The sequence below is a fragment of the Streptopelia decaocto genome (genome assembly GCF_964273445.1).
Source record: "Streptopelia decaocto genome assembly, chromosome: Z".
NCBI lineage: Eukaryota > Metazoa > Chordata > Aves > Columbiformes > Columbidae > Streptopelia > Streptopelia decaocto.
In genome coordinates this window covers 16787697-16814567 of record NC_138657.1, presented here as the reverse complement: position 1 = coordinate 16814567, position 26871 = coordinate 16787697, and the positions used below count along the sequence as shown (strand labels likewise).

The window sequence follows — 26871 nt, the reverse complement described above, 5'->3', positions numbered from 1 at the left end:
AGAACTTAAAAGTAGTTTTTGTTTCACAGACCTGATAGTAGGGGAATATACAGCTGAATTTTAGAAGGGTTTGCATTGGGTTTAACTGCCCACGAGAGCAGATAACAAATTCCTGGTGACATTCAGTGCTTTACAGCGCGGAAGAAATAAGACTCCTAAGAATCCTGTCAAGGCTGTTCGGCCTTGCTTTTCCCATTTCGGCTGTGGGACGTGAGCAATGCCGGAAAGCTGATACCTGTGGAATGCCAGCCTGAAGTGCAGTTCCCTTTCGGTAAGTTAAGGTTTCAGGAACAGCACTGGTAGCACTTGCAGAGTGACGCTGTGTTCTGGCCTGGAAATGAGGCTGCTCTGCCTTCTGCTAATCTTGGATGTTTCAGCTGTGAGTGATGATGTGACCACACCAGTAAAGCAGGGGAAGTTCGCCACAGCTCTTCTGTGATAAGAGGCAGGAAAAAGCAGATTCAGAAGCATGTGTAAACACTGCACCGTGGTTTAAAAGCTTTTTCAGAGTTCTTGCAGTTAGAAAAGTTTAGATGGGCAGTGATCCCGAGTTCTTAGCAAAACGTTGATGTAATCAGAAGAAACGCACAAACGCAGGGCTGGGTGACAGCGCACCCCTGCAGCAGCTCGAGGAGGAGCGAGAGGGTCCCGCCAGCCTCGCCCGGCCCTCCACAACCGGCAGCTCGGGCAGAGGCGGGACCCCCTCTCGGGAGAAGGGACGGGCTGAGAGAAGCCGGGGGGGGGGCGAGGCGACCGGGGTGGCCCCGCCGCGGTGACTCAGCGGCGCGGAGCACCGGGCTGCAACCGGTATTTCCTGTTCCCCCGCCCGCCGCCGCGTGTGTGTGGAGGGGGGCCCGGAGGGGAGCAGGGCGAAGTCGCCCCTCAAGCGGGGGCGTGGGAGGCGGCGGGAAGGCAGGTGGACCCGCGCCTGCAGAGGGGGCGCGCAACGCGCCGCCCGCCCCGTCCGGCCGCCGTCGTCCCTCCTCCCCTTCCTTCCCGGTCCTCCCCGCCACCGCCTCCCCACCTGGGGGCGAGGCCGGCACCTGCGGCGGGAGCCCGCCCCGGCACGGCCGCGCCGCCCCCGTCCCGACAGGAAATCGCCCGACTCGCCGGGAGCGGCCGCAGCACACCCGGACTCGGCTTCACGCTCGGAGTCGGCAGCGCCGTCGCAGCCGCTCCGGGGCGGCGGGCAGGGCTGAGAGCAGGGCTGGGCGCGCAGCCCCGCCGCTGGGCCGCCTCCCGGGACCTCTGCTCCCGCCACCGCTGCTCCCGCCGCCGGCCGCCGCCACACCGGGGCTACCTCCGCGAGCAGGCGAGTACCCCCGCGGGGCGCGGGTTGGGCTGCCCCCAGCTCCGCGCCGCTCCCCTCTCCTCGGGCAGGTGCGGCGCTCCGCTGCCCCCCGTCTGGCGCCGCCGCCACCTCCGCCCCGGCGGCTGCGCTGCGGGAAGAGCTGCGCGACTTCTCCCTCCTTTGTGTGCTTTGGGTTTTTCTCCCCCGCCTCCCCCCGCCCTTCCTCGGGCGCAGTTCGACTCCTTTGTCCGCGGGCGCCGGGGCAGGGGCTGCACTCCCGCCGCGGGGACCCCCCGGCCCGGCCCCGCTCCCGCCGCCGCGCACCTGGGGCGCGCTACGGCTGGCTCGGGTCGGGGATCGGCTTTTCCCTAACAGGATTAAGCGGCTCTCGGTGACTTTTTCCGTGCTAAGTACTTTCCGGGAGAGTGCGATACTACGTGGGAAGTGGGAGAGAATGTCACCGATGAATCAGGGTTTTTGTTTACTCTTTTTTTTTTTTCTTCCCCTTTAGGAGGGCGGCTCCCCCGACAGGAGCACACCCCCGACAGCGGGGGTTTGGACTGCCTTTGTTATACACAGAATTCCTGAAATCTTTATGTTGGCACATCCCAAGTGAATTCCAGCCGTGCCTTGGGCTTTGGCTAACTGGGTCAGGGGAAGTTTCAAGTTAACGGGGAGCTGTAAAACAAAGGAACAGGCAGTTCCAGGAGCCAAATGCTTGATTGCCCTGTTAAAAGTGTCTTGGCATCAGCCCTGTTTGCCGTGCTGGAGCCGAGGCCCATTAGATTTGCATCGTGTGGTGTCAAGGCTGATCTACCAGTGGCATGCACTTGCTTTATTAGACAGTTCTGCCCATACTTTCCCCCTACTTGAAACCTGTTTCCTCTGCATATTTTCCCAGGATGAAAAAGTACATGCTGTCTGAACATACTTGTGTTAAGAGTCATACACTAATCTTTCAGATGGGTTACCTGACAACTTCCATACCTTCAGTGTTGCTTTCTAATAGTTACTTTCTTAAAACAGCTGCAACGTCTGAATGATCTGTTCCCTAGCTTCCATTTATAAACTGGTGTTGAATCCAACAAATAGCACAGTATTTGAAAGCTGTCAGCCCCATAGCTGTGTTCCAGCAGAGGCCACCAAAAGTCTGCTTTGTTTTAACCTTTGGCTGTAATTACCAAGGTGGAATGGTTTGAAACAAAATAACTTTTCTTCTGCTCAGCAGAGTGTTATTTTAAAGGTTTAGGGCTGTGATTCGGCTGTGGTTGAGAGAAAGGAAAAGAAGAAATGCTTTGCATGTAGTAAGCATGTTTCTGCAATTTAGACATGATCAGTAAGATTTATACTTCGTATAAGCTAGCGCTTATGAGGGCTTTCTTCAGGTGTCTGAGGAAGCTGTCTGCTGTATTTGACTTCTAGGTGAGTTTACTGTTATAATTGCTTCCAGCGTGTTATATGCAAACATCTTGTTATGCCCTAAACATTTCAGGTAGCGGTAGTGACTGCTCTTCCCTTTGCAAAAGGAAGTCACTATGGATTGGAGAAACCGTGTCTGCCTTTGTGTTCTGCAGTGGCTGTACCACAATAACTACTTCTGTGGTCAGTGCCACTACACTGGGCTTTTTGTGAGACTAAAGATGAGTATTGGGAATTATGCAATGGGGTTAGCATGATCCCAATACTTTGCATGAACTATAATCTCAACAGAGCTCTTCAGAATGAAACATCAAAGTAATAAAGTGTCTGATACTTTTTTGATTGCTTAATCCCCCTTTTCCTGGTTCAGTGTCTTCTAAGGACAACCAGGAAATCTTTCTTATCTGATTAAAATAATGTTTAGGCAGTGACATGGTTCACAAAATGGGATGTGTTGTACCTTTATAAAACCTAGATGCATCAGAAAGTTGATCATAGTAATCCTCAGCTGGGGAATGGCCTAATATTCCAGGACTACTTCAAAGCTGCATTTAACTTAAGAGCCAATTCAGATTACAGCGTTTGTGTGTGTGTTTTGACAGTTACCAATATTGTCTGTCTCCAGAACTTCCTTGTAGGGTAAAGGAAATCTCTTGTTACAAGACTGCTCTCTTTTAATTGCTGAAATAACAGTATTTACATTCTCAAGGACAGTTCAACTTTTGTCATGCCTTGACTGCATCAGTTTCATCCTCTTGTAGTAACCCTAGAGCAAGTAATTCTAATAACCGGGAAAAGAAAGTACTGGCATGGTGTAACACCTGCAGTTTGTTGAGGTTAGAGATTTTCAAGTCCTTTTTATTTTCAAACGGGTATGAAAACACTCCTTGCTGGGAAAAAATAATTTATTAAATCTGGCAGTTGATCCTTGACATCAGCTGCACGAGGCCTGTGAATCTAGATCCGAGATTGCAGCAAATTTCTTTGAGCTTCAGAAGACTTCTCAAAAGTTACACAACCAGTTTGTAAAAGAAACACTTATGGCAATAAGAGTATAGGCCATAATTTTTCGACATATCTTCTAACATTATGGACCTTGCTGTGGTGAAGAATACTTGCAAATGGCGAGTTACCTACAAAGGCCGCAGTGCCAAAGTGTGTATGACTGGCTTTGCATGGCCACGCTGACGTATGCGCACCAGTGCATGTCATCTGCCACGGCTGAGGGTTTGGTGTCAATCACATGACCAAGTACTCAGGCTTAATTTCTGCACAGGTTCCTCTCCTAGATGATTTTTGTCAAAATACAGCTGTTCAACCATGAGGTGCTCTTCTCAATTAGCTGAACCTGTTCTCTTCCTCAGAAGGAGCAGCACTGTGTTAGATCCTGTGTCTGCTCCCTTGTAAAGTGTGCTTATGCCTGGTCCCCAGGGTCTTTGGAGCCCTCCGTTGCCCTTTAGCGGTCTTTTAACAGTGCTATGGTTATCCTAGTTGCACTTCAGAAAGCTTGGGGGGGCTGGGAGTTGGCTGGTTTGTTTGGTTTTGGTGTTTTGTTTTGTTTGTGGTGTTGTTTTTGGTTTTTTGTTTTTGGTTTGGTTTTTTTTTGGGGGGGGGGTGTTTTTTGTTTTGTTTGTTTGATTGTTTTGTTTTCTGAATAGATAAATAGTGATTTAGAACTTGCTGCATTTTTTTTTAACCAAACAAAGCCTACAGTTAACAGTAGAGGGCTGAGGTTATTATTTACTTACATATTACATAATTAACACAGGTACTGACTGCAGTATGGGAATTATGCAGCAGCAAAGACCAGTCCAGGTCACTTCACAACTTAAACTATCAATGTTTGGGTTATTTTTAGTTATTTTATTATGGTTGTTTTTTGTTTTCTTTTAAATTGGATTATTGCTTTTTGAAAGTGCATGTTTATAGGGAACATTGTAGTTTTTGTTTCAAATGAGTATGCAGACTGTGGATTTCTGTCCAGTGTTAGATGACCCGTGCAATTGCGAATGTATGTGGGATGTTTGTGATCCAAGCTTAGTAATAACAGAGTGAGCTGGAGCAGCTCTGGTCTGATATCTTGTACAGCTTCTATCCTGGTGTGTATTCATCAGCTGCAGGCTTTGTTTTTAGGAAACATGAGCTACCCAAGTTTTCCTGAATTTAGGTCAGCATTGTCACTGTGTATGAGTGTTGGAAGCTCAGATGACCATGGCTTCTAATCTAGGAAGAAAATGAAACTCATTAGTGCTGTATCTTCACATGTGTAATGTGAAAATGACAGCCAAAAATACTGTGTGATGCAATAGTAGGGTAAATGAGGAGTGTGAAAGGGAAAATATAAATCCCCTTTTGTTCTGATATTTTCCAATGCCTACTCCATTTCCATGCTATTGTCTTCGCTTCTGTTTTGCACCAGCAATCCACAACTGCTTTTGAGATTTTTTTTTTAATTTCATAAAGTTATGCAGATTGCCTCAGGTGTGGCTGATATACATGTGATATACATACCTTCTTAGGTGTGGGTATGTTTTCATTACGCTAGGCATGGGTTCAGATATTTTGGTCCACTTTGGATTTTTCCTCAGGTTGGCTCAGTAATACTTCCCACAGAAGTGTTTTGTTGTCTTTACTCTGTCATCCTGAACTAATTCTTTATCGTCAGCCTGCATTGTACTGACAAACTGAGCCTGAACTCGACAGTGTTCGGCTTCATCTAAACCAAGGTTTCCCGTATTTGTTCAAGCTATTTGTTTTGCCCCATTAGTGTTGTTGTTTGGTTTTGGCTTTTTGTTTGTTTGTTGCTTTTGTTGTTGTTGTTTGGTTTATTTTTAAGACACATTGGAGAAAACCCGTAAAATCTCTTCTGCATGTCACTGCTAACAGCAAGGCTGTCAGTAGCCTGGCCTGCTCTCTCTGTTCTAACATCTGCTTCATCATCCAGCTCTGCTTAATAGCCAGCAGATTTGGCCGCTGGTGTCTCTAGCCTCCTTAGCACAACTTTGTATAAGCTGATTCTGAGAATCTCCAGGAACATATGGACTGTTCAGACAAGGGACGATCTCTAAGGAGGGGCCAAAACCAACTGCTTTCCGTGAAGCCGTCTGAAAGAAGTTTCCAGGTCCTCCACTTTCCATGAAACCATTTCTGCCCCCACATCCCTAGTCTGGTCCTTGATGCTCCTTTGCCTCAAGACTGTTTCAACAGATCAAGCTTTACATATGCATTGGTTGTTTTTTCAAGCTATTTCTTAGCTATATGGCCCAAACAAAACACTTATGTTCTGGATTTTAACAAATGTCTGTCATAATTATTCTTGTCACTTGAGAAAAGCATGTGGGAAGAGGCCTTCGTTTCTCTGCTCCCTTCATGACATAATTCTTTGATCTGTAGGTGTTACAGAGATTATTGTTGAGAGATGAGAAAGAAAATAATTTTGTCTCTTTCCAAAGTGATTTGTGGTTGTGTTGGGCAATAGTTGTCTCCTTTATAGTTGGGTCTGAAGTGACTGAAGGTGTACTCATGCTTCTGTCATCAGTTCTTACATGAAGTATGCTCTACCTCTAATTAAGGGAACATGACTCTGTTTTCATCTGTCAAGGATTAGAGCAAAATGAAGCTTTTGCTTTGATCTCACAAATGTTTTTGGCTTTGTTTTTAATGCAGAATAGAGCTTCTGTCATTCTCTCCCCATTCACTGAAATATGTCTTACTTTCCAAACCATCCGCTGCAATTGAGTCTACAGTTTTTACAGTATGAATGAAAATAAGCAAAATTCAGAACCACTTTTGTGAAAGTCACTTGTAGGATTTCAGCCAGGTTGAAATCGCAGCCCTAAGACTGAAACTGTTTTCTTTGTCCCCCTCTGTCTCAACTAAGGAAGCACAGAAAAGAGTGATGGACTTTGTAACAGTTCAAGAAAAGCTGACAGTTTTCATGCAGAGCTCTTATACACTTAGAGCAGCTTGGTGAGGCTGTGACAAGTGCTCCAAGCCTTTTGGTACATCGCCACAATGCACCGTATCAGCTTGATAGAAATATGTGTTGCTAGATTTTCTTCGTTTTGTAAACTGATAAGTCATTCGTGTGAGAGATTGTCAGGCAGAAGGTTAGCAGAGAATGCAAATATAATGAATAAGTGAAGAACCTTTTTAGCCAAGCTCTGAGGCGATTTCTTGCTGTTATCTTTTTGGATATGGCTGAGGAACATGAGGTCCTAAAGTTGACAAAAATATTTTTCTTAACAGCTTAGTTCTCAGATTATGTTTCTTCACTTCTCTCTTCTCAGTTAGGGAAATTGCACTGTGTTCTTTGCAGTAAAACTTGCTGTTTGTTCTTCCTGAAAAAATACAAGGCCAGAAGAAGGGGAGTGGATGGTAACTCCCCAACAGGAAACAATGAGTGAAGGTATGTTTTAGACCTTTTGTTTGCTCTGCAAAAGCCATCCTTCACTAACAATGAATGCACTAACAGCTTTGAATTTCTGTTTTTGAAAAAAGTTGAAGGAAGTTGATAAACTGTGAGTCACTCACTCCCTCTAGATATCAGGAGACTTCATGAAACATTTAGCCAAAAGCAGTGCTTGGGAGTAACTTGTGCTTGTTGTGTGAACTTGGCTTTTCTGTGTACAAGTCTAGCTGTTGAGCACCTATACTGGTGGGAATTAATTAGGTTTGCCCAAAGAGAAAATATGGGCCAGAGCTGCACTCAATGTTTTATAGACTTTGCATGTCTTTGAAAAGTACTTTTGGGAAGTTTTTGTAAGAACTGTTTCTTAGATATATAAGGGAAAAATTCAGGATTAATAGAGTGTTAAGCAGATGACAAAAAGAAGTACGAAAACTTCATGGGAGAAATGTGGTAATACAGATGTTGCTAACAAAACTGATTTTGAGGGAAGATTTTATTTTTGTTGAAATGTTTCTACATTTAAGTAAAATTGAATATTGTCATGGACTACTACAGTTAGAAGGTTCTTAAAAACTGGAATAGTCAAAAAAACTGCCTGCTGCTTATCTTGTGTTTTCCTAGTCAGTGCTGCCCAAGCTATCAGAAGTCAGGATGCGTTGCAGGCATAATGATGTTAGCTGTGCTTGGAGCCTTCTAGTAGTACTTTGCATTCCTAAGCTTCTTAATACTTTGTATACAGATGTTTGAAGTTGTAGTTAAGACATGGAGAAGTAATTCTTTACTTAATTTAATTTCTGTGCTTTTAATATATTTATTTTCTTAGTACATCAGAAATGTTCAGGCTGCATACTCCTTACATATCAGCATGCAACTAGGTAGGTGAAAACTGAATTCTTCCCTCTGACAGTCGTTATTAGTGGTACTCCCTGAATTAAAAAAAAAAAAAAGGCTTAATTTTATTTTGATCTTCTAAGATCAGTCCTGTGGGATTACTGTTTAGTAATAGCTTAAGAGAGTTCAGTGTGTGCATGTGTTAGCATAACATTTAGCTGAATATTAAACACCAAATATGGGTAACATGGGATTGTAAGTAATATAGGACCTGGCAATGGCTATACAAATTGTGTTGTTAAGAGTGGAATATTTTACAGTATAAGTAATGAAAACTTGTGGTTTTCATCTTAGCAGTTTCTAAATAAGTAGTGTGCAAGACAAAGTCAACCCATCAGAAATATAGATGTCTGATAATACTAAGGAATAACTAAAATGTGCACTTTACAGAGAGAGTTGAAATCGTCCATCATCCCGTCCTGTCTGTTCTTTTTACATTTTTATCTATGTTACTGCAGAAGTACATATAACTATATATATTATATAAATATTATGAAAAACATTCATATCTTACAGTCTTAGTATCTAAGTAGCAACAACAGTTCCTTAGTTAGTCTTTTTGCAATCAAATATGTCTCTTATAATACTGCAGTTTGACAGTGCTGCAGCATTTCAAAGATGTCTCTGTTATTCAACAAGTACATCTGCCTCCAGCTTTGTAGTACCGGAGGTCTTTGGCACAGACGGTTGCTTACCTCATGGCAAGAACAATTTTGACATGGAAAATTACTTCTGGCATAGTGTGAGGCACATTTGAATGACTAGTAGGTATCATAATGGGAATCGTTAGCTTTCTTAATTCCATACAGTTCACATAAGGAAATGTTTCTCCATGTCTCTTCTGAACAGATCAGATAAATCCCTTCTAACAGTTTTGTTGTACAGAGCTTTGTGGTGCTGAGCAGAAAAGTTGAAGCAAGAGCTATTTTTGTCTGTCACAATGTCTGAAACAGTCTCAAGTTTTCTGTGCAGATCTCTTTTAGTCCCTGGATGGATTTGACAGAGACGTTACCTAGTGCTCCGTTAGTACTTGAAAGATTATAGACAGCAGAGATTTAGCAAAGGATTAGTCAATTGGAGAGTGTGCATTATCCGGCCAGGCTTAGAATCGTGATTGTCTCTTCAATCATTTTTATTAGTGTCTTATTCAAAGATTGAATTATGTAACAATGACGTTTCAGGGGAATCTGGTAGGAGTTTTTCTTTGGTTTCTCTCTCCTGCTAACTCTTCAAGCCTGGGAGAGGGGGAAAAAAGCGTTAGTTTTATTCTTTGAACTTGCAGCATGTTTTGAAAAGCAGCAGTTCAGATAGGTGAAGAGGCATGACTTCAGTTGCAGCATCTGCGTTTGGATGATAACTTAGCGTGGTGGAACTCTTGAGAGAGGCAGGATGCGGTACAAGAAATATGTAACTATTTTAGAAGCAGCTATAGGTATTACTCCCCTTAACAAGAGGGAGCTGCTTCCTGAGGGTAGACATGCAAATCTGTGGAAACATCCAGGGTAAGTGTTAAAAAACAATCAGTGAACAACTGTGGAAAAGCCTGTGCTTACCTTGAATCATACAATTTTAAAACTTGTTAATCTTTCTTTGTACTTTCCAAATGGTGTATCTTCTGTAGTGTAGTTAAACTTTGTTTCATTAGAGATTTCTGTGTACTTCTTGTCCTTTGCTAGTACAATAAGTAGGATAAGGTATTATTTCTAAATCAGGCGTTTGCTGAAGAACAGAAAGGCTAAACAGGTGCATACTCAGCAGAATGAAAATTAAATGGTGGCTTTGTGTTTATTACTTACTACTAAGCTGATGTTTGTATGTATGCGCTCCCCCTCCCCCATTTGAAGATATACATATTTTAGTTTTGTCCATGAGAGAACTAGCAGCTGCTAAAAGTGGAAAAGGAAAACACTTTTCTCTATGTGTGCAACTTTCCTTCTCTGCTGGGAAGCAAGAGTTCATCATACTTAGAAATACCATTTCCTTGAAGGAAAGTTTTAGTTATAAAAGAGGAGTCAATTAGGGCTATTAATGTTAAATGTGAAATACTGAGCATTCTGGTTTTGTTAAAGACTATCCAGAGTTCGTTCTTGTACCACACAAGTACTAGGCTTCAGAAAATTTTTATGACTGTTTCCTTCAAAAATGTATGTTTTCTGTGAGAGGGGATTGTCATTCTCTCCCACCTTTCCCTACATGAGTGGCATCAATGGACGGGTGTCTTCACAAGCCCTTCTAGGCTCTCCTAGTTTTGCTGTACATTAGAATGCTGTCACTCTGTTTCAGACGTTGCAGAGGAGTGCAAAAAGTGAGAAGCTTTTGCTCAAGAGCAATTAATATGTACTGGTTTGGAATAGTTTTCTGTAAGCAAGACTTCAAAGAAAAGCTTGGAGTAAAACTGTGACTATTTGGCTGTGACTGAACTCATATTTATCCTATAATTTTTCCACAAGAGCACTTCCTCTAATGGTGGTAGCAACAGTAAAAGCCATTAAAATACAGTGCACAATATGATCTTTTTTCTAGTTGCATCACCAAAACCACAAAAACCAGTCTAGAATATATGCTGAAGCCAACAGCTTCCAGCCTCTTTTCTACACAAGTATTCTTCAAGTTTGCCCTGAGCTTCTGGTATTGTATTAATAAGCGCTTGTAGGGCTTTTTGTTAAAAATCTGCCCAGTAAAAGGGGTTCTTGGGACAATGTATTTGGACACATGACAGTGGAGTGTCCTGGACTGTGACTTCCTTTGATTGTTTCATGTAAGTTACCTACATGCCAGTCTCTTTGCATTTTGCAGCAACTCTTTACATGTTGATAAAACTTGATAGTTTGAGGAATTGTATTGGAAAGTAATGGTACATTCCTCCAGAATTCCCCTTTGCTTTCAAGTAGACTTGTTTGGCCAGAGTCACAGCTTGAAACAAGCCATCTGAAAATTAAACTTGCTAACTTCAGTATCCATTATTTTTTGTTTCATAACTGTGACTGCTTGGCTTTAATCTACTACTGAGTGCTAGTCAGTGTCAAAGTGCAAAAGACACTACCCTGTTAATATTTGTGTTTGCTTCCAGCATACTTGATTTGGTATCTCCCTACTTTCAGGGAGAGGTTTAGTTCATGCAATTGTTATACGCACTTGGAATTCCAAACTGGTTAGGATGTATTTGGATTATGTTTGGATTTGCCATTCCAACAGTTTCTCAAAAGCAGAAAAGCTGTTGTCATTGGACTGTAATAGGGATCACTTTTATGTTTTCATTAAATCTGTTTGGGAACTAAAGGCTGGTAACCAGCAATTGCAGCAAATTGAACTGTGAGTTGAAGAAAAAAAGAGCTGTTCTTTTTTTTTTTTTTTTAGCTGCAGACCGCTAATTCTGTACAACTGGAATAGGCAAATGAATTGCTAATATCATCTGTCACTCACCTTCTAGAGATACCCTGTCATGTTCATAGGGAAAAGGTGTTTTAGAAGTGTGATTGTGTATAGGGGGAAAGAAAAAAGTAACAGACATAAGGAGACAGTTCCCAAAACACAATGCGGAACATGGGATATAGAGGTCCTCCTGTGTCATCTCACCACTGCACAAATTCAGGTGCATGCCTAATTCAAATACCTCCTTTAACTTAATCATCTCCTAAAATTAAAAGAAAAATAGCATTGGAGTGTGATGCCAGCTCCAGTGCCATCACTTGAAAGTTGTGAAAATCCTGATCTAAAAACCAGACTAAGGTGTGAAATAAAGCAGGAAGGGCAATTACGTTGTTTTGCCAGGGCATTCATTTACATTTCCATATCAAAGGCATTATAAAACATGTTTTTCTACCTCCATTTTGGCTTGGAGTAGTGATGCGTTTTCTGTGACAGATCTGTTTTTATTACTTTTGGCATCTTGATGCAGAGGCAAAATGATGACAGCAGTGGTAGTTTGGGTTTAGCTTCCTTGTGTAACTTTCTTGCAGCCTCTAGAATAGTATTCTGTGCACAACCTGGAACAATAAAGCTGATGTTTGTTCATAATGCACAGCACAGTAAACTCATATTAAGCATCCTTTTGTTCTGTAACTTCAGAAGTCATGCCTTGATCCAAAACAACTGTTTCAGCATAAGAGCATCTTTCTGGAAGTAATAATCAGCAGAGAGGGAAAAAGACCTTCTATTATAGTTTCACAATGTAATGTCTGGCAGGTGTTTGCATTTTTGAAGTTTTTAAGAAGTTAATCTGAGACCATATGTATCTTTAAAATATCTTAGCAGTTTTAAAGTTGCTTTTTTGAACCTAGGTCCTCATTATGATTGTGCCCAAGAAAAGGTGGGTGCCAGACACAAGACACGATCCATAAAATGTGGGGTATACTTGTAGATAATTGGGAAAGTTCTGCAGAATTCGTTCAGTATCTGTTTCTTATGGCTCTCTTGCTCTCTAGAAATGGCTAATGGAGCATTAAGCAGAATTAATATACATTGGTGAGGAAAATGAACGAACAAACAAACAAACCATTACAGTATGGATAAGATACTCTGCTAGGGAAGTCTGGCTATATCCTTTAAAGATGGAACACTTTGGAAAGATGCTCTTTCAGAGGAGTTAAGATAATCAGGATGTGTGTTGGCTTTCTTCTAAAAACAAAACCCAACAAACAAACAAACCCTAACCACTGGCTTCTGTTTCTATTTCTGTCAAAAGTTTCTGCTTCATCTTAGTTAAGCCATTAATTTTCTGATTTCCTACACAGGAAAATCAAAGGCTAGGACAAGGGGTGGGGGAGAAGAGGAGAACTCTGACAGGGATGCTGAATGGAAGCTAACTTTCTGCCTTTGCAGAAGGGGGTAGCAGAGGCATGTTGCAGGTGAAGATGTAGCACATTATATTGGAAATATTTTTTTCGTGTCATTCGGCAACTCGAGTTGTTACGTTACCAGTTGACATCACTGGAGCACATATACGTGATTGTTTTTAGGGAGGCTGTGCTCAAGATACAGTGTTCTTACTGGCTTAACTTCGTACAACACTCTTGTACAAGCTAAGCTGTCCAACTAAGAATAAATTAAAACGCCCAGTTGCCTTGTGGAGAGGACCCGTGCAACAGAGGGACTATAAGCATATTTCCTATCTGTACCCTATTTCGTTTGCGAAAGAAAAGTCATTGTTGCCTTCTGCCCAGGCAGGTGTGGATGCCTGAGGAGGCACAGTGCTCGAACTGAAGTCTGAAGCATTGCTGCAAGAGCAAATACTGCTGAGCATCTCCTTTATTCAACTGCTGTTCCCACTTGGCTGCCAGGGAAGCCGAACCCTGGCAAACCAGTGAAATATATTTTATATCCTCTCTATCTCACGGGAGAGGTGCCCGAGGATTGGAGGAAAGCAAACGTCACTCCAGTCTTCAAAAAGGGCAAGAAGGAGGACCCGGGTAATTATAGACCGGTCAGCCTCACCTCTGTCCCTGGGAAAGTAATGGAACAGCTTATCGTTGGTGCCATCTCAAGGCATATCAAGGATAAGAGGGTTATTAGGGGCAGTCAGCATGGCTTTACCAAGGGTAAGTCATGCTTGACCAACCTCATAGCCTTTTATGAGAATGTAACAAGGTGGATGGATGATGGCAGAGCGGTGGATGTGGTCTACCTTGACTTCAGTAAAGCCTTTGACACAGTCTCCCACAGCATCCTCACAGCTAAGTTGAGGAGGTGTGGTCTAGACAATAGAGTAGTGAGGTGGGTTGCAAACTGGCTTAAGGATAGAAGCCAGAGAGTGGTAGTCAATGGTGCGGAGTCTAGTTGGAGGCCAGTATTTAGTGGAGTGCCTCAGGGGTCAGTACTGGGGCCAATATTGTTCAATATATTCATTAACGATTTGGACGAGGGAATTGAGTGTACTATCAGCAAGTTTGCTGATGACACCAAGCTGAGAGGAGTGGCTGACACGCCAGAAGGCTGTGCTGCCATCCAGCAGGATCTGGACAGGCTGGAGAGTTGGGTGGGGAATAACCTGATGAAATCTAACAAGGGCAAGTGTAGAGTCCTGCATCTGGGCAGGAACAACCCTAGGTTCCAGTCTAGGTTGGGAGATTGCATATTAGAGAGCAGTGTAGGGGAAAGGGACCTGGGGTCCTGGTGGACAACAGGATGACCATGAGCCAGCACTGTGCCCTTGTGGCCAGGAAGGCCAACGGCATCCTTGGGTGTATTAGAAGGGGGGTGGTTAGTAGATCGAGAGAGGTCCTCCTTCCCCTCTACTCCACCCTGGTGAGACCCCATCTAGAATATTGTGTCCAGTTCTGGGCCCCTCAGTTCAAGAAGGACAGGGAACTGCTGGAGAGAGTCCAGCGTAGGGCAACAAAGATGATGAAGGGAGTGGAGCACCTCCCTTATGAGGAAAGGCTGAGGGAGCTGGGTCTCTTTAGTTTGGAGAAGAGGAGACTAAGGGGTAATGGGATCAAGCTGGAACACAAGAGGTTCCACTTAAACTTGAGAATAAACTTCTTCTCAGTGAGGGTGACAGAGCACTGGAACAGGCTGCCCAGGGAGATTGTCGAGTCTCCTTCTCTGGAGATATTCAAAACCCGCCTGGACGTGTTCCTGTGTGACCTCACCTAGGTGTTCATGCTCCAGCAGGGGGATTGCACTGGATGATCTTTTGAGGTCCCTTCCAATCCCAAACATACTGTGATACTGTGACTTCAGTGTCGCAGGTTTCGTAGTAACTCTTTTGTGATTATACATGACTCAAATGAAACTTTGTTTTTCAGGGAGCGAAGTAGTGCACTGCCATCTCCTTGTGAGTGGGACTGGGAGCACAGCCATACGTCGAGCCCAAAGCATCTCGCAGCGAGTAGACAGAGACGCTCAAAATCTGTCATTCCTCACAAGGTACTAGTGATGTTGTAACAGAAGTGGCCATTGGTTTAAAATTATGGATTCTCGTCATGTGCTAACTGTAATGTTTGTTCTTTTAGCTATGATTTTAAGAGGTTTTAAGAAACTGTATTTAGTAGAGTAATATGTTGAAATCTGAACCTGTTCTTTTGGATTCCTGAAGTAACCTAGAATGAGCACATGCGCATTTTCTGAAAGCTGGACTCAGTGGAGTCCTGGGAAACAGAATAGCCACACACAGGGAGAGTTGTTTTGCTGCATATTTTATTATAGTACATCATTAAGGTAAATATAATCCTTTTGGCATCTTAACCTCGCTTTTGAAACCTTTTCTCAAGTGCTTCCAGAGAGAATATAAAATGCGTCCTTAGTTTTATGTCTTGATCAAACATGTTTGGCTTGTTTTTGTAAGTCATTTATAGATAACAATTTTAAGAGAGCAAAGGGCTTTTATGCTGGTCTGTTGCAAAACCATAATTGACTTATCTTTCATTCTTGAGATATGAATAGCTGTTGCTGCTTTAGTAATTTACTTGGAAATGTGGGTATGAGTTGTCCTTTATTTTTAGTTTGTGATGTACTTAAATGAATCTACTTATCTGTTAGTTTAATGTTCTGGGAGTGATGGGAGAGGATGCTAGGTAATAAGACTCTAAAGGGGAAAAAAAGGGGGGAAAAAAAAAAGGAAAAAAGGGAAAAGGGGGAAAAAAAAAGTCAGCATTTTATAAAATAACAAGCAAGACCCATTCACTTAGGGCAGTGTGTGGGGGAAAAGATGATATGAGAATATCAGTGAAGCATAGCTAGGCAGAAATGTCCCAGTTGAGGTCTCAAGCAGATCTAGCATTTTCCTCATAATAGAAAAAGCTGTTAAGAATCTGGTGTGGTATGCAAGCCTTTCACCAGGGAATGTGGATACTTGGAAGCCCAGCTCTTAGCAGAAGAAACTCCAGAACCATGTATCCACTAGAAAAAGATGTCTCAGAAGCTGCATCCAGCCACTTTGCCTGTGGGCTCCCAGGAGCTGTGGAACTGGCAAGTGGATGACTTGCATGGCTGTGTCCATCTTGTTTCTCCATGACGATTGTTCTCACTGTTCTCCGTTGGACACTCACCAGCTCATTTTGGTCCTTCCCAAAGAGCAGCACCCAAAAACGAGCATAGTACCCTAGCTGGTACCTTGCTGTTACTGAATAGTGCTGCAGAACTGCTTTGTTTCTTAATGAGCCCGTCAGCAGGAGGTTTGCCAGTATAAATAGGATGGGGAGAGGCAGAGCTTTGAAGCACAGTTTTAGTGCTCTAGAAGACTAACTTGGCTGAAGAACTGCTGTCTGGAGCTTTGTTCTTTAAATTAATCTCTGTATCAGAAAAAAATTAACAGGAAGGTTTTGTGTATGTTAGGTCTTGTGCATTCTGCATATTATTTTGCTTGTTCTTAATAACGATCTCCATGAGAATGAGATCTTTGTTTTCTTTACTGTGTTGTCTTAATTAGTTTGAGCCATAAGAGTTGATTACCATGGTAAAGTTTTTCATGTTGTAGGGCTTGGCTTCTAGTGAGGGAAGGCAGATAAACTGCTGAAAGCAGAGGATTGTTTCACAGCCTTGCAAGGAGTAGTCAAGAAGCATGGAGAAGAGAGGAAGGAAATGAGATGTAAGCAAAATGAATGTTCAAACAGAATGTGCTCAATGCGGTGCCTTCTGTTTAAAATGAATTCATTGGGGGTGGGGAAGAGATTTCCTTTCACATGTTTATATGTGTGATGTTTGGGGAGAAATACAGTACACACTTGTGTGGTTTGGATCTGTTTAAACTACTTATTTCATTCTTTAGAATAACAGTACTAGCTTTTGTAGCTTCCTAAATTAATAGCGGTCAAAGTGCTTATGTCAAATAAAGTTGCTTCAATTTGCATAATCCGTAGGGTTGTGGGGTGTGTGTGTGTCCAGGTAGAGTCACTGTTAAGTCCCTGTTTCACTCTCTAGCAGTAGGTCACACTGTTTCATTTGCTTGCCTTACTTGCCAGTGTAATTTCCAAGACGCTGCAGTGTAGTTTAAAAGATTGCACAGATGAAAATGTGTTTAGAATAAATAAAATGTATTTCTTTATTCTCCGCACTATCCTTTTTTATTGACTGTTATAAAACATCTTTGTGTATTCTCATGCTGCTTTTTATCTACCCTGTGAAAAGTGCTGTGCATCTATATTTTCTAAGTCGCATTCTTTGCAAAGAAATGTCAAAACCAAGCACTCTTATGCCTTTTTTTAGCAGAATAAACTTGTGAGATCTAGTATAACTGATGACTAATATTTCAAAACTTTTGAGAAAAATACTGTGTTACTGTATTTCATACTGTTAATATCTCCAGTGCTGTTCCTATTTGTTCAGCATATAACAGTTTGTCACAGTGGTTTTTTTAATTGGCTTAGAACAGTACTGCTTTGTGCTCTAAATATTTATCTACATGCTTTAAATTTTGCTGATTTGAAGTGTCTATGTAAATCTGTATGTCTAAGCTAAAAAAAAATACATACATATATATATATATATATATATGTGTACCATGAGAACATCAAAATAGGTGGCCAGGTAAGCCACAGTGGATTTTGTACTGTTGAGTACCCCAGAAAAAGTATGTATAAAGTATGGGATGCTGTTTATGTTGGGCTCTGTGTTTCTTCTAGGGACATCCATGCTTACTAAAATAACAGCCTTAGAATTGCTACTTTGAAACATGGAAAGTGTGTACAGTTGTGCATCCCTACACTAGACCAGAGATAGCTTGCAGGGTCCAGTATATTTGCTACATGCCAAAATCTTTATGCTGCATAATCACAAGCTGTACTTTGAAAGTGGAGACAAGGGTCAGGTTAGTGAACACATCACTCTGCTTTAAGCTGGCACTTGAGTCATGCAGTGACCCAGGAATAATAAGCTAGTTCAAGTAAAGGGAACCCCTGTTAGGGAATAGAGATCTAGGGCAGAGAAACTTCCCTGGCACCTCTAGAGGTTACTAGCCCAACCCCTTGCCTAAAGCAGGGTCAGCTGTGAGATCAGAACAGGCGGCATGGGGCCTTACCTGGTTGGGGTTGGAAAACCTCCAAGGACGGATATGGTACAACCTCTCTGTGCCTTGGGTCCACAGCTTGGCTGCCCTCATGGGGGAAAAAATTTTCTGTTTATATCCCTCCGAACTTCTCGTTTGAACTTTTGCCCATCATCTCCTGTCCTCGCACCATGCACCACTGTTAAGAGCCTGGCTGCATCTCCTCTGACTTCCTCTCATCAGCACCAGTGGGCTGCTGTTAGGTGTCCCAGAGCCATCCTTCCTCCAGACTAAACAAGCCCAGCTGCTACAGCCTCCTTCTGCAGAACTGGTGCTTCAGCCCGCTCCACCTTCGTGGCCATCCATTGAATTTACTTCTACATATGTTAACAAGTACCCAGATAGTATATGTGGCTTCTCTAGTCCCCTCAAGATAGAGACTAGGATTAAGTGCGCTATGCATGTGACTTAATGCCAGTGTAGAGCTGTGTGTTTGAACCACATGTGGCTCCTGAGCAATTCAACAAGAGTCAGAGGTCAGCTACCTACACATCTTCTAATCCTGAAGGCTGAATCTGTTAGGGCCAAGCTTACTATATAAAGAAGTAGATGTAATTGGATTTATGAATTATTTAAGTAGGACTGGGCTGACTGATTTGTGTGATTTTTCAGGCTGGTGACAAATAGCAGTCTAAAGAGATTGCCTGGAAGGGAAGGGGGAAAGGCTGTTTGGCGGCATTGTATTTTTAGAAACTTCTACAGTACCTTTCATCAGAGGATCATGAACACTTGCTTAAAAACAAAAGCAAAGCTGACATATCTGTTCAGACTGTTCAACAACTGGGCTAGCAGCCTGCACTTCCAATATCTCTTGCTGAAATCAGTTCTCATTTCTTCAAGTAGGTTGCCCATTTGCCGTACTGTCTAGCAGCCCTACTAAGCATTGAACTCCAACATTCAAAAACAAACAAACACAAACAAAAAAAACCCAAACAAAAAAACCCCTGATTGTCAGAAGGGCCAGTTAAAAGGCTTGGTGGTGAGAGGAGGCAGAGAGAACCTGAATCACAACATGGACACTAAGCTTGGTCACTGCAGGGAAAGTTGCTGAATAGCCTTACTTGGTTGGCAGGAGTAATGGTGAGAGGCAGCTGCTCATTTTAAATTTGCATCCTGTAGTGTAGTGTTAAATGGGTGTTCCCTCTGCTGATGCTGGAAGCAGCACAACTGCTTAATTCACTGGAGCATTAGATAATTTATGGAATGCATCCTAGGTTTTGCATGACTCAAGCTACAGCAAGTGATCTCTAAATTAGTACTACACAGACCACAGATTCAATCTGATTGTAGGCGAAGAATGTCTGCCTTCATTGCTTAAACCGAAAATCTCAATGGGAAATGTGGTCACTAGAAGTTATTTGCATGTTTCTCATAGAGTTAATACCAATTACTCTTTCCATGGAAGTTAATTTTAAAATCTCTCCACACCTACATAGCATTTTGTGAAATCCCCTGCACATGATAGTGCTTTGTACAGTCATTGCACATGTAGAATAGCTGGTTGTAAACACTGCAGAAGACAGAGCTGCACATTTATAACCCAGTTCATGTAATTTTGACATGGTGTTGGTACCCAGCCTTTACGCTTCATGATGCAGTATCCCTTCTAGGACTGATTACAATTGTACCTGCATCTCCTGTTTCAAAGTGAGACAATGAGTGAAAAGTGCAGGCAGCCATGTCTCCCAACATTCTTAAGTGTGCAAAGATCTGCACAGATGGAACAGACTGTTTTTCTGGGTCTCCTGCCCCTCTTCTGCTGGTGTGGCTATCCTAGGTCAGTTCTGGCTAGTTTGTAGATATTCTGTGTAGTGATCCACTTGTGATCCACGGTGTAGCGTCTTGTGGTGTTTAAGAGAAGCTGAGTCAGGAGAAGTTATGCCTAATTATACACTTAAATATGTGCTGCTTTGAGCTGCAGTTTAAGGGTTTGGTTTTGTTTTCTTCCATCTTACAAAGAAAGAGAATGGGAATGCTGTTCTCCAGTGGAATCACTCCTACATGAATTGGGTGCTTTGAGTATCTGTTCCCCTTTTCCTGCCACAGGAGGTAGGAACTTGTGCTGGAGGAGTTCCTGCAGCTCTTGTCACTTACTACACTGCTAATCTTGTGTCCTTCCATTTTTGGTTAAGGTGGCATCATCTTCCCCTGATAAGTCCTACCTACGTATTCACCTGTGGGATGATAGCATGATCAAAGGGCAGAAAATATCCAGGAAGGCATGAAAGTCAGTTCTATGAAGTTGATTTCAGGATAAGTAACTTGTAAGTTGTGATAATGTTGATAGTTATGCCATCAGTATGGGCATCTGGGCACTTGGCCAAGCTCCAGAGTGAGCATGAGCACTAGAGGTCACTTACTGCTCACATTTTCGGACTAGTATAGGATGATTTATCTGTCCATCATGGCAAAGTGGCTGTTTGGTTTGAGGAAAAAAAAAATAAGAAAGCAGGAAAAGTTATGTGTCCTCTTACAAGTGAGAAATTTTAAGAACAAACATGGGAGATGTTTCGATGAGCCCAAAAGGATTGTTTTAATAGAATCATAGAAGAGTTTGAATTGGAAGGGACCTTCAAAAGTCATGTAATCCAACCCCCCTGCAATGAGCAGGGACATTTTCAACTAGACCAGGTTGCTCAGAGTCCTGTCCAGCCTGGCCTGGAATGTTTCCAGGGGTGGGGCATCTGCCACCTCTCTGGGAAACCTGTTCAGTGTTTTACCACCCGCATTGTAAAAAATTTCTTCCTCGTATCTAGCCTGAATCTCTTCTTTTTTAGTTTAAAGCCATTAACCCTTGTTTTATCACTACAGACCCTGCTAAAAGGTCTGTCCCCATCTTTCTTATAGGCCCCTTCTAAGCTTTGAGAGGCCGCAATAAGGTCTCCTGGACCCTTCTCACGGCAGAGCTGTTCCACCCCTCTGATCATTTTTGTGGCTCCTCTGGCCCCTCTCCAACAGTTCCATGTCTTTGCTGTACTGAGGGCTCCAGAGCTGGACACAGGACTCCAGGTGGGGTCTCACCAGAGCAGAGCAGAGGGGCAGAATCACCTCCCTTGACCTGCTGGCCACGCTCCTTTTGATGCAGCCCAAGATACAGCTGGCCTTCTGGGCTGCAAGCACACACTGCCAGCTCATTTCCAAACTTTTATCCAGCAGTGCCCCCAAGTCCTTCTCTGCAGGGCTGCTCTCAATCCCAATCCTTTAATCCCCCAGCCTGTGTTGGTACTGGGGGTTATCCCAACCCAGATGCAGGTTCACGTGGGCCCACTCATGAGGTTCACATGGGCGCACTTCTCGAACTTGTCCAAGTCCCTCTGGATGACATCCTATCCCTCACATGTGTCAACTGCACAACTCAGCTTGGTATCATCTGCAAACTTGCTGAGGGTGCACTTAGTCCCTGTGTATGTCACTGATGAAGACATTAAAAAGTACTGGTCCTAGTATGGACCCCTGTGGGTCACCCTTTGTCACTCATCTCCATCTGGATATTTAGCTGCTGACAACTACCCTCTGGATGTCTGTCCAGCCAATTCCTCATCCATCAAACAGTCCATCAAATGTATATCTCTCTAATTTAGAGAGAAGGATGTTGTAGGGGGCCACGACAAAGGCCTTAAGGAAGTCCAGGTAGATTTTTTTTCTATCCAGGTAGATTGTCTGTTGTTTCTGGAAAGTGAATTGAAACTAACTGATAAGCCATTCTCAGGTGACAATTTGTGGTAAGTGGTTGAAAACCAGCCTACTTTGCTTGCATAACTGTGGTCAGTTCCTGTATCTTAGCTCAGGCTGGCTGTGTTAACCTTGCTTGCTGCCCTACAGCTCAACAAAGTATAGCCTGATAACGTCACTGTTAGTGTTAATACTTTGTGGCTGTAATAAAGTCACGGAACATGCCAAAAGGAGGTTTTGGGCCAAACCGCAACTTTTATCTGGAATAAGAAGTAACCTTCTTCAGCCTTGGACAGGACAGGCAGAGCCTTACATTGCTCTGACTGGCACTGCCTGCACCCTCCAGCAGGCTGGGATGGGATCAGGAGTGCTAGCTGTGCATCTTCTGCCAGAGCCTGTGTGGAGGGAGACGGCTGCAGGAGGCTGGTGCTCTGCTTTATGCTGCCATGAACTTGATACGTGTGTTAAGAGAATGCAGTTGGCTGATGTCGCCAGCCAGTGCTCAATCTTTGGGAAGTTGCCTCCAGTTTGCAGAGAGGTGCAGAAGCACTCAGTGGTGCAGAGTGGCAGCTGTTTTGTCTTGTCCTACTGTATCTCATGGACCAATTCTCGATGCCAGATGCTATCACAGTGCCTCATGTGCATGAGGGGCCTGGCCCCCTACACCTGATTTTTTTCAAGTGGTCTTGACTTTGGTCATATATCAGATGGCTAGTGTGCAAACACAAGTTGAATGGTAACCTTCACTTGTAAAACTGAGAGGAGGGACCAAATGAAAGAAGAGCTAAGTTCATGCTTTGGCATTTTTCTGCATTTTTCTCTCTAAATTTGAGGGTAGGCCATACAAAGTAACATGCTGTTTGCATTCTTTTTTTAAAGTACTGGCCTGAGAAAGCTCTTCCCTTACAGTTTGTCCTCATTCTTTTTTTCTTCCTTCCAAGAATTGATTCAAGTATTGACTCATACACCCAAAATAATATAACCTCAGGAAGACAGTAGCACTGAGAAAGAAATCTTTATTTCTGAATACAAGTGTGTTTGAACTTCTGCCAGTCTTCTCCTCCTTAGTGCTTTTAGCGACCATCATTTCTGCAAGCTCTTGAGAATACCTCAAGAACATGCTTTTTAAAAATATGTAATTATGGCCTCAACTGAGCAATTCAGGCTCTGAATTAAAATCAGCAGTGTTGACTGTGAGACTGATGTGGAAGGGCTGTTAGGTGGTGGGAGGGGAACACAACTGAGGCTGCAGAATTGAGGAAGCCATTGGGTGTGGGGTGCTTTTGAATCTCTCTCCTCCTAAAAACACACGAACAGAAAAGGTAGAAATGACCGGTGCATTTCTGTTCAGCAAAGCAGCAGTGGATACTGCCCAAGAGCCTCACGCCAGAAATGCTGTGCGGGCTGGGACCATGGACCCATCTCTGCCGTTTACCCGGTGACAGGCGGCAGCTACTGGCCGCTGCCAAGGGCAAGAATACAAGAAATATTTTTGTAAATGGAAAATAACAATTCTTTTCTTCCCAGGGAGAATGAAAATGTTTCTCCACCGCCCCGGGGCGTTTGCAGGCTTGATTGGCTGGCGGCTGAGGGCGGCCGGGCCCCGGCAGTACAAAGTCGCTCTGTGGCGGGCTCCTCAGTGCCGCCTTTGTCCCTGACGGGCTCCGGCCGCCCCCGCCGCCGCGCCTCTCCCGCCGGCCAGAGGCTCGACCGGTTTCGTCCAGCCCTTCCCGGGCAGCGGCGCCGAGGCTGGGGAGAAGCATGCCCGGGGCTGGCGGCTCTGACCGCTAGCGCCCGGAGCCGCGGGCGGCAGCGGCCCACGGCGGGGCTGGCGATGTTACTATGGGAGCGACGCAGGGCTCCGCCGGGAGCGAACCACGGCAGCCCGCGGGGGGGGCGGAGCAGGTCGGTAGCCTCCCACTCGCTCACCGCGCTCCTCCTCCTGCCGGGCTTGCCCACCGGCACCCCTGGCCCGGCCGTGGTAGTGTCCCCGCGGCCGGGTCCCGCCGCGGCGGGAGGCAGAGCAGCCGGGGGCAGTGAGGTGGGCCGGGGGCAGGGGTGTGTCTGGCACTGCGTGTGGCAGTTGCAGGTGTTAACGGGCGTTTCAGACCCGCTCAACGTTCCGGTGGCCGCTGCGGCGCCGTCTCCGAGCCAGGCCGGGACCCCCGCCTGCAGGCGGAGAGGCCGCTGGTGTGAGGGGGAGGTCGCGGTTGGTGCGGGGTTCGGGTTTGCTCGGTTCGGTCCCGCTGCCTCGGGCTGTCCGGTGACACTGCTGGAGCCGGAGCGCGGTGGAAGTCCCGTGTTTTTTCGGTGAAATCGGAGCGGGAAGCTCCAGGCTGGCAGGCAGGAGCGAAGGGGGGTTCAGCTCCCTTGTGCATGTCGGTGCGTGGGCTTGCTGCTCGTTTCTTACGTCTTGAACGGCAGAAGACAAGCCTTAATTTTATGTTTTAAATACTGGTTGCGCTCAGGATGCAGGTCAGTGTTTTAACCAAGAATATCCCTTTTTCTGTGGAGAAACAAACTCCCAAGTTCAAAAAATAAAACCCTCCCTCTCCCTGCCCCCTGCTTAGTTGTTGGTTTGGCTTTTAGAGACTCTTCAGTTTTTAATGACAAGAGGTGTTTTCCTGCACCTGTTGCTGAACTGCAGTAATCCACGTAGCTACAAATACGTAGGAGTAGCAGGCAGCACCTGTCGGAGCTGGAGAGGCAGTGCGGTGTAAGCTGAACTTATCTGTAGTCATCTCCCCCACCCCTGCTAAAATGTGGATGGAAGCCATAAGGATAAGTTATTTGGGCTTCATAGTTTTGTGGCTTGGAGAATAACTGCTACTGTAAGTATCCTTTTTGTGTGTGGAGTCTTTTTGTGTTTGCCAATATTCCATACTGCACATGTTACAGGTATTTATTGGCCATCAGTGAACTACTTGTGGATACTTTCCTTTATGTGATTATCTCCATATTGTGTGGTTTGGGTTTTGTTTGTTGGGCGGGGGGAGCTGTTTGTTTTGTTGTTTTTTAATATAAAAGGTTGTGCAGTTGATTTGAGTTAACTCAGTCTTACTCCACCCTTTATGTTCTGTTGTCTTCATCATCTTTTCTACTTGTCTCTTTCATCTGTTCTGAATATACGGTGTAAACTCTTTGATACAGATTCCATTGTATTTGACACTTCTGTTGCTGGAATACATTTAGTAAGTAGGTGTAGTCATTTGCTGATGGTTCTGGTGAGAGAACCGTAAGTATCTATGACAGTGTGTTGGTGACTTGCCTTGATGAGGTTTAAATATGTTGACGTGAGATGGATGGAAATCCTGACTCTGCATGCGTGAGCTATAGTAGTAGTAGAGCTTTTATTTACAGATGCATACTTTAGACATACACTTTACATGGCTATTGCTTGAATTTAAATGAAATTAGAGTGAGTATGGAATGGTTTCTGAAGTAAGAGACCTTGTAGTGTATTTCAGCAAATGGTGTACTGGTAGATTGTGCTGTCAGTCTCCTCCCATTTGTTTCAATTTTTTTGGGCCTGCTTTTATCAATATCAGTAGAATCCTTACCCTTTTGAAGTTAACAACGACGCTTCTGTTGGCTTGATTTGATCCAAGATTTTGCCCTTTTTTGTACTTCCCTATTTATACCACAAACTTTCTCTTTTCTATGGAGAAAATGCATGTTTAAAGGAAAAAAAGGCCACAAAAGTAAGGGTTGACAGGTCTCTACTGAATGTATGAGGTCTTTGGGTATGCCTTTCACGTAAAGAAATAGAATTAAATGGTTTGAATACAGCTTTTTATTTCACAGCTGTGAGTCTATGCAGTATGGGAATATGCTGTGTTGGCTATGAATTCAGTGGCAGCTTCTCTGTCAGCAGAAACAGAGTTTTGGCTGATCTTTTCTCCTGCCTATTGTTTGAGACTGAGAAAGCTCGTGTTTCTTATGTGAACTGAACTTAAGGAGGGAGAAATTGTTGGTGTGGCTCCTGCAATGGTTATGTTCCATATATTACAGTTACTAAAGACCACAATTCTGTTTCTTTTATAAAGACAACAGTTTGTTCTTTATTTTGTAGAAAAAGACAGAAAAATAATCTGAGAGCTACTACAGCTATGACCTCTAGTTTAATCTTTGTTTTCCTAATGTAAATAATGTAAAATTTGTGGCTATGGTTTTAGGAATTCAATTTTTCACGGCTTGTGATTATTAGAAATATAACACAAATGAAGATTCAGCTGACATTGGAAACATTTTTTGAGTCCTTTGGTTAACAGAAAGTGATAAGTTGCATTATTTTCTTAGGAAGCTGATATCATTGGTCGCTGCAGGGAATTTCTCTTCTGAGTGACCTGTATATAGGTTATGAGCAAAATATTATGGTGACATTCACGGTTGTGTTAAAATTGCACATAAACTTAAAATCACTTTGTATTTTAAATCTGTATTTGTAATGTATTTCTTACCATAAAAATGAAGAACTAGCCAATAATTTTTTTGTGATCCATGCTGATACGACAGACTGCAAATACCAGCCTTAAGGCAGAATTGTGTCCCTGAATGCATCTCAGCTGGAATGTGCAGTGAAAACTAATACATACATGCAATTACTCATGATGAGAATAAATCATCCAATTTACTAAGCAGCAGGAGAGATGTGTTCATGAACCCTCTACACATCTCTACCCCGTAACTTAAAAATCCAATAAAGAAGAAAATGGTCCTTCCAGGCCTACAGTGGCAGCAGTTAAGTAAACACGCAGATGATTGTCAGCAGCTTTGCAGGTGTTTGTGCCTTGTGTTGTGCCCTATTAAATAATCAGAGAGCAGTATCTTTTTACATATTCTGCTGCTGGAGTTTCTAGATCTCATTAATATTAGTGTGTGTTTCAAAACTAGATTTCAGATAAATAATTCTTGTGGAAAAAAAAAAAAAAAGAAAAAACGTCTTGGGTGTGATCTGACAACTTCCTTACACAGCTACAAAACTGATACACCTATCAGCCTGTGATGAGAAAGCATTTTGGATGCTTACCCATTATAATTCTTAGTATGAGCTTTTCAGAGAGAATGCAGGATGTCCAGCTAGACTGTCATTCCAGGCTCCACAGACAAAGCTGTGAGAGGCAAATTGTTGGCCATTGACTGAACGGAGCAGCATGCTGCCAGGGTCAGCGCTTGGCACTGATTGCTCTTCTTTCTGTGTTCCAG

The 26871-nt window shown here is 43.5% G+C and overlaps 1 protein-coding gene across 3 annotated transcripts in view; it reads left to right on the top strand.

Annotated features, from left to right (window-relative positions):
• The first annotated feature begins 857 nt into the window (after window positions 1–857).
• The window catches only part of TJP2 (tight junction protein 2), a 69385-nt gene continuing 43371 nt past the window's right edge, over window positions 858–26871 (top strand). Inside the window, exons 1-2 of one of the 3 annotated variants that reach the window (XM_082074245.1) lie at window positions 858–1312; window positions 14759–14879. The gene's annotated coding sequence lies outside the window, so the exon portion shown is untranslated. Of the gene's footprint in view, window positions 1313–7079; window positions 7119–14758; window positions 14880–23668; window positions 23708–26871 lie in introns of those variants that run through there. The other 2 variants (XM_082074246.1, XM_082074247.1) reach the window with 2 other exon arrangements.